General features: G+C 41.0%; 1 protein-coding gene across 4 annotated transcripts in view; it reads right to left on the reverse strand.

Moving 5' to 3' along the window:
- The window catches only part of LOC125465223 (disabled homolog 2-interacting protein-like), a 669026-nt gene that overhangs the window by 528347 nt on the left and 127881 nt on the right, over window positions 1–12798 (reverse strand). Inside the window, exon 1 of one of the 4 annotated variants that reach the window (XM_048558462.2) lies at window positions 2484–2770. The exons of the other annotated variants lie outside the window; for them this stretch is intronic. The gene's annotated coding sequence lies outside the window, so the exon portion shown is untranslated. Of the gene's footprint in view, window positions 1–2483; window positions 2771–12798 lie in introns of those variants that run through there. 4 annotated transcript variants of the gene reach the window in all.

The raw sequence follows: 12798 nt of genomic DNA on the forward strand, positions 1-12798 counted from the left end.
GGATCTGTGTGCACAGCCAGGGACTCCATCTGGGCCAGTCGCTTTCCATGGGTTCACTCTCAAGAAGGCCAATCCAACATCTGCGGTAGTAACTGAGGGTACAGGCATATCTGAAGCTGTTGAGACAGATGATATCATTTCACTGCCCTTCTGTTCAACATGAGTGTAGGATAAATTGAGCTTATCAGGTAGGGATGTAATGCTGTCTGCGCCTCTATTCATCTTCACTTTTAGCCCATTATGTCATATAAGCCTTGCCACACATGACGGGTTTCCATGTGGTTAGTTTGGTATTGCTGCTTGGCATTCTTGATGGCCTTGCAAAGGTTGTTCTTGGATTTCCTGTATAGGTCAGAGTAATCAGCCTCAGATCTGGACATTAGTATGTAGTAGATCCCCCAGTTCATCCATGGTTTCCAATTTTTTAAATATTTGATGTCTGTGTATATATGTATGGTTCAATTTGGGGATTCAAGACCATTTTTAATAAAATCTAAAGATGAACTATAGCGAAGTGTCAAGTTATTAATAAAAATTGATCAGATGAATATGAGATTGTGCTTGGTTCAGAAGTTAAATACATGATGACATACACTGGAGCCATAACTATGATCTGCGAAATGTTGAAAGCTGTAGCTCCCAGTATCTGGTGCAATACTGTAACCAACATGACTTACAACACCAGGTTACAGCCCAACAGGTTTATTTGAAATCACAAGCTTTCGGAGCGCTGTTTCTTTGTCAGGAGCAGTACTTTGAATGCTTGTGATTTCAAATAAACATGTTTGACTATAACCTGGTGTTGTGTGACATCCGACTTTGTCCACCCTAGTCCAACACCAGCACCTACACATCATGGTAGCCAACATGAATCATGGGTATAAAAGAAAAGTTAGGGAGATGGAAAAAGTGCAAGTGAAAAGAGAATAAAAGTGAACGAATCCATGATGTTTTCAATTTTATGACAAGCAGATTGGAACAAGATGCAGGATCAACACAATCCATCCAAAGTATTATGGCCAGTTATCATACTAAATCTGTACATTAGATTAGATGGCAGGATAGGTTCTCTTTACTAGATTAAACTTGCTACAAATGAAGATATTCGTATGGCTGCTACTTTTGCTCAGAGAATGCCAATTTAAAAACCTGTACATCTTCATTTGAATATCTCTCCATGGTTATTTTTCCTCAAAATATCCTTTCATGAAAAGGGCATGCAAATGATTAATTATGCAAAGCAAAGTATATTGACTATTGTACAAATGCTAATTTAAAATGATTTTCTTTAAATATATGAGTATAAATTTTAATATATACACGGATCAACCATTGGCATAGTTTTTGTTTCCGGGTATATTAAAAGGTCACAGTATCCAGGACCCAGTAGGAAAGCACTACAGAGCAGCAGAGTCAACTGACATTGAGCACCCAATTACATTTGGGTAATCCTAAAGAAAAATATCTGGAGATCATATCAATATCTGCTATGCTTTCACACCTTCCTGTAGTACAGAGGCCCCAAATTTTGCTTTACACCTTGAAGAACACAGAACAATGAAAATAAATTGCAACATTAATTTGCAATCATCTAGATCTGATTTTCAATTTTCTTCAATTTTTTCATATTAAACAGTTGGAAATATTTTAAAAATGAATTTTATATTTCCACCTGAGACAACATCAAAATAAGCCACAAGTGCAGATAATAATGGCTTCTAAACAATTAAAAGTATGCTGCCCTAGAAAATTCACTTTGTATATATGTAACATCGAAACCAAGGCTTACTCATATTCATAACTATTAAGCCACTAAACATCTGACTGCTTGTAGTCTGGTAACTCGACATGTTTATCTAATAAACAGCTAAACCATACAGATCAGGAAGGGTTGAGTTGAATCGCAGCCGGTTCATTATCATTGGCCTGACTGATGCAAGATTAGTTTTTGCAGGGGAAGAGGCAACAGGATTCTCATACTTGATTGCCATACAAGAATCTCTGATGCAGGGTTAGGGAGTTTGAGTTAAGAGAAATAAATAATTTTGCTCATCTTGTAAATGATGTTACCATCAGTCACAAACGAGAAGTAATTAACATAGTGCTTAGAGAGGCAAACAACACGTAAGCATATTTAGAAAACAAATCAAATCAGGAGATTTTAAATCCTGATTTCATTCACAGCAGTATCAGTTGTAAATGGTCACCAGTATTTCCAGTTAGATTCAAACAGATTTGCAAATGAAATACACTGTGGGATTTAAAGAAACACAAAGAAAATAATTCCACTGGTTGTTAATAAACAAATAAAGCTATCTGAAATCATGCCAAACCTTAAGCAGAAAAATAAAACATGATCTTAAGGAACTTCCTGTAAGTAAATTAGTACAAAAAGCAATACATCCGCTTTCCAAATCCACAAATGAGAACATTTTGAAGAATCATCTTTTATTGAAAGCTATTTTTCCGGTTTAAGATCCTACCTTTAACAGCAGAGTAACTAGAAATGAACCGATGACTAGAAAGGATGTTGGATTTCCCTCTTCATCTCAGAGGCCAAATGCAACAAGTTGTCATCCTTTTGCAATTTCCCTCCTTCAATTCCACTTGGGCATTTAAAAGAATTCCAAAGTAAAAGCATGTAAATAGATCACAGCAAACAGAAATGGTACTCAACAGGTAAAACTTGAGAAATGTGCTTAAGTTTAGGAACTTGCAAGTTAAACCAGGAGTTACTGCAATCTCTTCAGCTGAAAGCCTGACCAGCCAGCTGCACACGGGCTGCAACCCCCTACAGCAGATGGTGTTCACACATTCTCTACAAGCTGAATTCCGATGTGACAGCCAATCAGCAAGGGCTTTTCAAGAGACTGCACTCAATAGCCCAGCGTCTTACAGACAACATTACAGCTTTTACCAAAACAAGATGAATAAGCTGTCGACAATGGGATAGCATACAGACTTAAAGCCATCCCAGGCAAAAGTGGGACATGCTTTTAAAATGGAGAATACATAAAAGACTAAGTACTTGTTCAAAGAATATTGCAACATACAAATGTATTATTAGTATTTGAAAAATCTTCAAGTAAGCAATGCGCAAGTCTCATTTAATTTGCAAACAATGCGACCCAACTTTTTTAGTATTAATTGATCTCTAAAGCAAACTAGTAAAAATTCTCAAACACAAATGTTGAACTAACATAACTGTTAACAAGCAGAGCATCCACTTTTTAATGTTTTATACAAATGAACTGACAATTAACTTTAACTGAATATATCCCAAGCAAATTTGTTGGTATTAATTCCAAGAATAAACTGTACCCAAAAAAATATGCTACTGCCAATTTTTATAAAAAATCAACACTTTATTTTTGAAATATAAAAATCAAAGACCAAACTGAATTTGAAGCAATGAGCTTTTGTGCTCCTGAGATGCTGCTTGGCCTGCTGTGTTCATCCAGCCTCACATTTTATTATCTTGGAATCTCCAGCATCTGCAGTTCCCATTATCTCTGAATTTGAAGCAACTGTGTTTTTTCATCATTGGGCATTTTGTGCTCTGAAAATTCCGTAGCTTTTTGTCCAACCCATTTCCCATTCTTCTGCCCTTATCCCTTCCCTTCCCTCCCACAACAACCACAGGGTCTACCGGTTCTTACTTTCCACCTCACTAGCATCCACATCCAAAAGATCATAAGCCACTATTTAATTCTGACTTTTGATTTTGATTTTGTCAGCATGTGTTCTGAAGTAGTGAAAAGCTTTGTTTACGAGCAGTACAGGCAGATTACCATACGCATAGGATGGACTTAGAGGCATACAGGTTACATTGCAGGTTACATTATTTCAGGCTAGAGTCCATTCAACAGTCCGATTATGGCCAGAAGTAAGCTGTTCCTGAACCTGAGATAATGGGAACTGCAGATGCTGGAGAATCCAAGATAACAAAGTGTGGAGCTGGATGAACACAGCAGGCCAAGCAGCATCTCAGGAGTTCCTGAACCTGCTCATGCATGTGTTCTGGCTTCTGCATCTTCTGCCTGATAGAAGAGGTTGTAGGTGGTCATTACCAAGGTGCGATGGGTCTTTGATGATGTTGGCCACCTTTCCACAACAGAGGGCCATGTCAATAGAGTCCATGAATGTAAGAATAGCTTCTATGATGGTCTGTGCACAACGCCTTCTGTGGTTTCTTAAGGTCTTGGGCAAAGCAGGTGCCATAACAGGCCATTATGCATCTGAACAGTATGCTTTCAATGGTGCATCTGTAGAAGTTGGTGAGGGTCATTATGGCTATGCCTAATTTCCTGAGCTGCTCAAGGAAGAGTAGACATTGTTGTGCCTTCTTAACTGTCGTATTTACATGAGAAGTCCAGGACAGGTCATCAGTTACCATCACTCCAAGAAACCTGATGTTCTTCACTCGCTCAACCTCAGTTCCACTGATGTAGATGGGGGCGTGTTCTTCTCCTTTCTTTCTGAATTCGATGACCAGTTCTTTAGTTTTGCTGACATTGAGAGACAGATTGTTTTCATTGTACCACATCACTAGGCCCTCTATTTCCTTTCTGTAGTTTGACTCGCCATTGTTAGATATCTGTCCCACTACTGTGGTATTGTCAGCAATCTTGCAGATGGCATTCGTTCGGAATAGAGCAACACAGGCACAGGTGTACAGAGAATACAGTAGGGGGCTGAGGATGCATGGGGGGGGGGGGGCGGGGGCAGTGTCGAGTGTTCTTGTGGAGGAAGTGCAGTTAACTATCCTCACTGATTGCGGCCTAAGGGTCAGAAAGTGGAGGATCCAGTTGCAAAGGGCAGAGCTGAGACCAAAGTCATGCAGTTTTGAGGTCAGTTTGGAGGGGATAATGATGTTGAAGGTGGAGCTGTTGTCAATGAGCAGGAGTCTGACATAGGTGTCTTTGTTGTCCAGATGTTCCCGGGATGAGTGCAGGGCAAGGGATACGGCATCCTCTGTGGACCAGTTATGCCAGTAGGCAAACAGTAGAAGATCAAGGCAGGTTTGGAGGTTGGAGGTGACATGGGCCATGATCAGCCTCCTGAAGCAATTCATGATTACTGGATGTCATAGCTATTGGGAGGTAGGCAGTAAAGCACACTGCATGTATTTTCTTGGGTACAGGGATGATGGAGATCTTCCACCATCAGACACAAATTCCTCTCTGCTTCCTCATCAGCATTCTGCAGGGATCATTTCTTCTAGACACTTTGGTCCATCCCTCAACTCCCAACACCTCCCCACACTCCCATAGCATCTTCCCACACATTCGCAAAAGGTTCAACATTTGCCGGTTTGGCTCCTCCCTGCTCACTATCCAAGGTTCCAGACACACCTTCCAGGTAAAGCAACAACATACCTGTAGTTCACTCAATGTAGTTGACTGTATTTGGTGCTCACAATGTAGTCACCTCTACATTGGGAAAATGAAATGCAGAATGGAGACTGCTTGCAGAACATCTACATTCTGTACATAATAATGGCCCCAAGCTTCCAGTTTCCTGCCACTTCAATATACTGCTGTGTTCACATGCCAACATTTCTGTTTCAGGCTCACTGAAGTGCTCCAACAAAGCTCAATTCAAGAACCAAAACATAAGCTGCTGAATAGTTCTAATGAAGGGTCACCGGACCAGAAACGGTAACTCTGATTTCTTTCTTCACAGATGCTGCCAGACCTGCTGAGCTTTTCCAGAAATTTCCGTTTTTGTTCCGGATTTACAGCATCCACAGTTCTTGCAGTTTTTTTAAAAAAATCAAGGCTCAATTCAAGCTGGACAAAGAACTTGAGCACCTTACAACCTGAAGGACTCAATATCGAGTTTAACAATTTTAGAACATGAACACCTCCTTCCACATTTATACCTACCCCCACACCCCAGATCTTACTGCAAAATAGTTTGCTTTCATCACAGTTGCAACATATTTTCACCTCCTCACCTAATAAGCTTAGATCAGAGAATCCCTGCAGTGTGGAAACAGGCCCTTCGGCCTAATAAGTCTACACCTTAGCATCCCACCCAGAACTCATCCCTCTAAACACTATGGGCAATTTTAGCATGGCCAATCCACCTAGCCTGCACATCTTTGGGCTGTGGGAGGAAACCGGAGAAAACTCAGGCAGACACCGGGAGAATATGCAAACTCCAAACACAGATGCCTGAGGCTGGAAGTGAACCAGGTCGCTGGTGCTGTGGGGCAGCAATGCTAACCACTGTGCCACTTCTCTGCTTCTGAGGAAGAGACACCAGACCCGAAACATTAACTCTTGATTTCTCTTTTCACTGATGCTGCCAGAGCTGCTGAGCTATTCCAGCTGCTTCTGTTTTTGTTCCAAATTTACAGCAGCCCCAGTTGTTTCCGTTTTTATTAGCTTCTCTGCTTCCCTGGCTTATTATCAACAATCCCTTTGTGTGTCTACCTTTTCCTTCTCTTTCTCTGGACTCCCTTGCCACCTGTGCATTCATGCCTCTCCCCACTTCACATCATAAGCATAAAGACCATCTTTCCGACCTGCCATCAGTTCTAAAGTAGGTTCACCTAACTATAAAACATTGTGGCCAGGCTTACACACATTTTGGTGGTTAACCACCACTAAAAAGCCAACTGCGAGGGAGGTGACTTCTGTAAACTTAGGGTAACTACATGGCTTCACTTTTGTTTTATTTATTTTTTCACATTAATTTTTGCCTTTTTTCTGTCTGTTTTCATTTACTTTTGCCTTATGCTACCCTTCCTAGCCTTTATCCCCTTGAGAGCTGTTTTGAGAGACACAGCCTGAGTGATATAATATTGTAAGCTTGTACTTGCAGGTTTCCGCCACTAGTTGGTGTTCATACCAAATAAGGATTGATGATATCATTTAGGCTTTAGAATTAAATACAGTGTGGAAATTGGCCCTGTGGCCCAGCGAGTCCACACTGAGCCTCAGAGCATCCTGCCCAGACCCATCCCCCTAATCTATACCTCCCTGAACACTTCGGGCAATTTAGCATGGCCAATCCAACTAACCTGCACATCTTTGGACTGTGGGAGGAAACCAGAGCAATCCATGGGGAGAATGCTCAAACTTCACACAGACAGTCACCGGAGGCTGGAATTGAACACAGGTCCCTGGAGCTGTGAGTTAGCAGTGCTAACCACTGTACAACCATGCCACCTCTCTCTACTCTTGCACCAAACTGGAGACAAAAAATAGCAAAAGCAACTGACATTTGCACATTCAAGTCTTGGACACGGCTTTCATGGTTTTTTTTTAGAAAGCAGTCATTTTCTTTCAACAGGGCTCTGGAGCTGTACTGTGAGAATTCTTAAACTATTGTTTTTCTTAATTGTAACTGCAGGAATTCAGCATTTCTTTTAAGTGAGATGGGATTGAGGAAAGGAGTAATCAGTATCTCAGTACATTTGCTTCACTATTAGGAATTTCTTCTAACTTGAAAGAGCTAGATTTTAATCAGAAAGAAATTTGCTCCATCTTCTTTACTCACAGAGACTGATAATGCAGTATATCCAAACATTTTGATATCCAGGGTTGTTGTCCATTTGAATTTCAATTAGTTTTTAGATTTATCTACCATCATGTCCTCAGAGTTTTCTTTATAAATGGTCACTACTACTTGCCATGTGCATCTGTATCGCTGTCTGATGTGACAATACTTACGTTGTTTCTTGAAAACAAGTCTTAACTGTGGGTAATGTGGTACTGAATGGCCCAACAGACTGCTTACTACAGCTCATTATTACTTAGAAATATGAGATTCACAGGCACACAGGTCAGTATTAGACAATTCGATTGCAAAGAGCAACATGCTTTCATCAGCCTATCATGCTTCAAATGGTGAAAATGGAGTCTGAGAAACTTATACCCTCAGGTCACATGCTATAACAGTGATGATATCATCGGTATGTCTGTTAGAAGGATGTAGACATGTCTGCTGACATACTAACTGTGAGACATAACACAGCATTCAAGCAGTACCGAAACAAAATGAAAAACAACAGCCAAATGTATCAAGACAATCTCCATACATTTTGTTTTGGTGTATGGTACAAAGTTCTTTCTTTACATCCTATCAAGTCTTCCTCTGTACTGTTGCCATTCCCTCTGAAATTTTCAGGAATTCTTATCTTGAAATAATGACAATCATGACAACTTTGAGTTATATTTTCAATACTGCGATTGACATGAGGGAAAGCACCAATCACATCACATTATAGAGCATGAATTTCTCTCATGACTACTCCACAGTATGCAAGTCAAAAAATTAGAGCAAAGACATATTCTGAACTCTCATCTACTTTACATCAAAGCCTTGCTTAGCCTCTTACCTTTGTGCAATTACAAACCAAGTTTTTCTATTTACTACTGCATGAATTGGAGACATTTTTTGAAGATTCAGAAAGTCTATTCCTTTCTATATATTAAAATGAATATACAGAATCCTTAATTTAATAATAAAGGAAATTAACCGAGATACAGAGCAATAATATTTTCCTTTATTGTAACAGTCAATTCAGTCATTTTTAAGAAAAGGGCAATTATTTCTCTACATAAGTACAGCTGACATTAATTTAAAAATTGCTAACACCTACTACTCAAAAATATAGCACCACAGATAACAATTACCTGCAGTACTCAAAGCTAACATTCTTACAGCTGGCAGTGCATTTTAAGTCCATTATCAAGAATTGTTTGGACCATGGATCAAGAAAGTGCCCTGATCCTAACCAGTTATTTTAGTCAACTCATACAGTTGGCCTTAAACTCCAACCTATAGTTGGGGAGTGGAAAGACCACTGTTGAATGAAAGTGGGTTGGGTTCAGAGTGATGTCTCTTACAGAGGGCACAACTCCCATTGACTTTACCACATTTCACCCCCTCAGTACCAGCCTTGGTTGACTGGACAAGAGGAGCAAGAAGCTGGAAAAAGAGAATACGGCATTGAAGACCACTTTCTACACTTACCCACTTCAGATTTGTCGAAAAAGAGTGTGACCATGTTTTGGAGCCACATATAAGCTCATTGCAGAGGACCACCCCTAAGCTGGCATAAAATTGCAATATGATGCTTCAGTTAATCTTATAGGGCCACCAACTTTTGGAAAAATATACTAATTCTCTTTCCTAATGTACCAAAACCAACAGCACTAATTGAGTAAACATAGGCTATGCTTATATTTGTTTGATCGAATATAATTATCTGACATTTTCCTTTCAAGCTTGCAGCAGAGACTTTATTAATGTTCTGACATACATTTCCTGGTAAAAATGAAAATGAAAAAGATTAACTCTGACTTTTCATTAACCAGTTAAGAAAAGTTCTGTAATTTTTACAGATAACATGTATTTTACATGACATGTATTTCAGGACAAGACATCTATTGAATCTTAATAGAAACAGACAATACAGGACTACAAGAAGAACTTTTTTGCTGTAAAAAGTACTTTGAAGAAAGCAATTTAGAGCTATTTACAAATATTGTCATCTTGTTCTTTGTCTAACTTTCCCATTTTTGTACTTCTTTAATGTAGGTTTACAGATAGCAGAGGAACATTATTTGAACTTTGTTTCTGCCAAATGTTTCTGAAATATTTAAATTCCTGACATTCTGAAACTCAGTTAAATCCAATGTTGGGTAGCAGGGCTTTCCAAAGCCTCCCAGTCACTAAATGGATGCAGGAGGGCATGAGTTAACTCAAGTAAATTCTCTGCCTCAATGTCTTTCAGTCCTTCCTCATTCCTGATTAACAGACAGGCTTTGTTTCCACCATCCTGACCCAGTGATCGTTCCCCATCCAGCCCTCTCCATGAGTGCTGGTCAGTACCTTTGCATACTGATCTACCACCAGACCTGTGATTTCTCAGTTTCTCCATCTCTGCCAAGTGCAAGAATCCGCTGATCTTTTCTGACAACTCTACATGTCCACAAAGCCTGTGATCACATCCAAAGTACACTCCCTGAAGTCCCTGCATCTCACCCAGACACCCTGCTCCCAATGGGTCAACGTGACTTCAACAACTTTACAATCTTTCAATGTGCCCAGTGCTTTCTATTGTTGGGTCAACCCCTCCACTTCCAGAAACAAAGGTCTGTTTGTGTGACTGGAGCCCAGTGTGCAGTGGCGTGCCACATCAATCAGTGCTGGGTCACTTACTGTTTGTGATAATCATATATGTTGAGAACATGAGAGGGATGATAAGTAAGTTTGAGGATTGTTTGTTGACATTAAGAAAGATATTAGCTTGCACGAAGATGATAATGTATTGATCGGATGAGCAGATCAGTGGCAAATAGAATTTAACCCTGATAAATGCAAGATGATGCACTTTGGAACAAGGAATGAGACAAGAGAGTAGTCAATGGATAGCAAGACACTAGGAAGCTCAGAGGAATACAGACATCTTGGGGTCCTTGTCCACTGAATCCCAAAGGCATAGGACAAATTAACAAGGTAGTTAAGAAGGCAGACAGGACACTGGCCTTTATCAGGACAGATTGTAACTGCAGGGAGGTCATGCTGCAGCTGTTCCAACAGAGCTTTGGTTATGCTATAGGTGGAATACTGAGCATAGTTCTGGACACTATATTACAGGTAGGCACAAATGCACTGGAGGGGTGTGAAGAATGGCCTGACATGGAGCATTTTATCCAAGAAGACAGGGTGGATAAGCTTCAGATTCTTTTCTTCAGAGCAAAGAAGCTGAACAGGGACCAGATAAAGATGTGTAAGATCATGAGAGGCATGAACAGAGTAAACAGAAAGTTACTGATATCTTTAGTCAAAGAGTCAATGAAAGGGGGCATAATTTTAAAGTGAAAGGCAGGAAGTTTAGAGGGGATTTTAGGACAAACCTTCTCATCAGAGGGTGGTGAAAGTCTGGAATGCACTTCTCAAGACAGTAAATGAGGCAGGATACCTAGAGCCTTTAAAACGTACTTGGATTGGTAACTGTACTAAATAGAATGAGGTCGGCCAGGTGGACCTCACAGTTCCATGGCTGGACCAGGTTAACACCCCCAATCAACTGTACAAAACACTAGAGCAGCCTCACTTGGAATATTGCATCCAGTTCTGGTCATTCCATTACAGGAAGGATGTGGAAGCATTGGAAACGGTGCAGAGGAGATGTACCGGGATATTGCTTGGTCTGGAACAAAGGCCTTATGAAGAAAGGCTGAGGGACTTGGATCTGTTCTCATTGGAGAGAAGGCGGCTAAGAGGGGATTTAATAGAGACATACAAGATGATCCGAGGATTAGATAGGGTGGACAGTGAGAGTCTTTTTCCGAGGATGATGACATCAGCTTGTATGAGGGGGCATAGCTACAAATTGAGGAATGATAGATTTAAGACAGATATCAGAGGCAGGTTCTTTACTCAGAGAGGTAAGGGTGTGGAACGCCCTGCCTGACAATGTAGTTAACTCAGCCACATTATGGGCATTTAAACAGTCCTTGGATAAGCATATGGACGATGATGGGATAGTGTAGCGGGGTGGGCTTAGATTATTTCACAGGTCGTTGCAACACCAAGGGTCGAAGGGCCTGTTCTGTGCTGTTATGTTCTATATTAGGGAAAGCTGGCTTACTGATTTCTTTAATTCATTTTTTGTGAGATGTGGGCATTGCTGGCTGGCCAGCATTTCTTGCCCATTCTTGTTGCCCTTGAGAAGGTGGTGGTGGACTGCCTTTTTGGACTGCTGTAGTCCACCTCCTGTGGGTTGACACACAATACTTTTAGGGAGGGAATTCCAGGGTATTCACCCAGCAACAGTGAAGGAGCTGTGATATGTTTCCAAGTCAGGATAGTGACTGGCTTGGAGGGGAACTTGGAGACAATGGTGGTCCCATATGTCTGATGCCCTTGTCCTTCTAGATGGATGAGGTCGTGGGTTTGGAAGGTGCTGTCTGAGGATCTTTGGTGAATTTCTGCAGTGCATCTTGTAGATAGTTCACACTGCTGCTACTAAGCATCTGCGATGGAGGATGTGGATGCTTGCAGGTATAGTGGGCTTCTTTGACCTGGATGCTGTCAAGATTCTTCAGTGTTGTTGGGGCTGCACTCATCCAAGCAAGCAGGGAGTATTCCATCACACTCCTGACTTGTGCCATGTAGATGGTGGACAGGCTTTTTGGAGTCAGGAGGTGACTTGCTCACCACAGTATTCCCAACTTCTGGGCCGCTTTTGTAGCCTCTGTGTTTATGTGGTGAATCCAGTTCAGTTTCTGGTCAATGGTAACCCCCAACATGTTGACAGTGGAGGATTCAATGATGGTAACACCATTGAATGTCAAGGGAGGGTGGTTAGATTGTCTTTTACTGGTGATGGTCATAGCCTGGCATTTGCGTGGCGTGAATGTCACTTACCACTCATCAGTCCAAGCCTGGATATTGTCCAGATCTTGTTGCATGTGAACATGGACTGCTTCAGTACCTGAGGAGTCACCAATGGTGCTGAACATTGTGCAATCATTGGGAAACATTCCCACTTCTGACCGTATGATAGTGGAAGGTCATTGATGAAACTGCTGAAGATGGTTGGACCTAGGACACTACTCTGAAGAACTCCTGCAGTGATGTCCTGAAGTGGAGATGGCTGACCGCTAATAACCATGACCATCTTCCTAATGTGTCAGGTATGACTCCAAACACCAAAGAGTTTGCTCCCCGATACCCGCTGATTCCAGTTTTGCTAGGGCTACTTAATGCCACACTTGGTCGAATGCAGCCTTGATATCGAGGGCTGTCACTCTCACCTCACCTCTAGAATTC

The sequence above is a fragment of the Stegostoma tigrinum genome, chromosome 29, assembly GCF_030684315.1.
Source record: "Stegostoma tigrinum isolate sSteTig4 chromosome 29, sSteTig4.hap1, whole genome shotgun sequence".
Classification (NCBI taxonomy): Eukaryota; Metazoa; Chordata; class Chondrichthyes; order Orectolobiformes; family Stegostomatidae; genus Stegostoma; species Stegostoma tigrinum.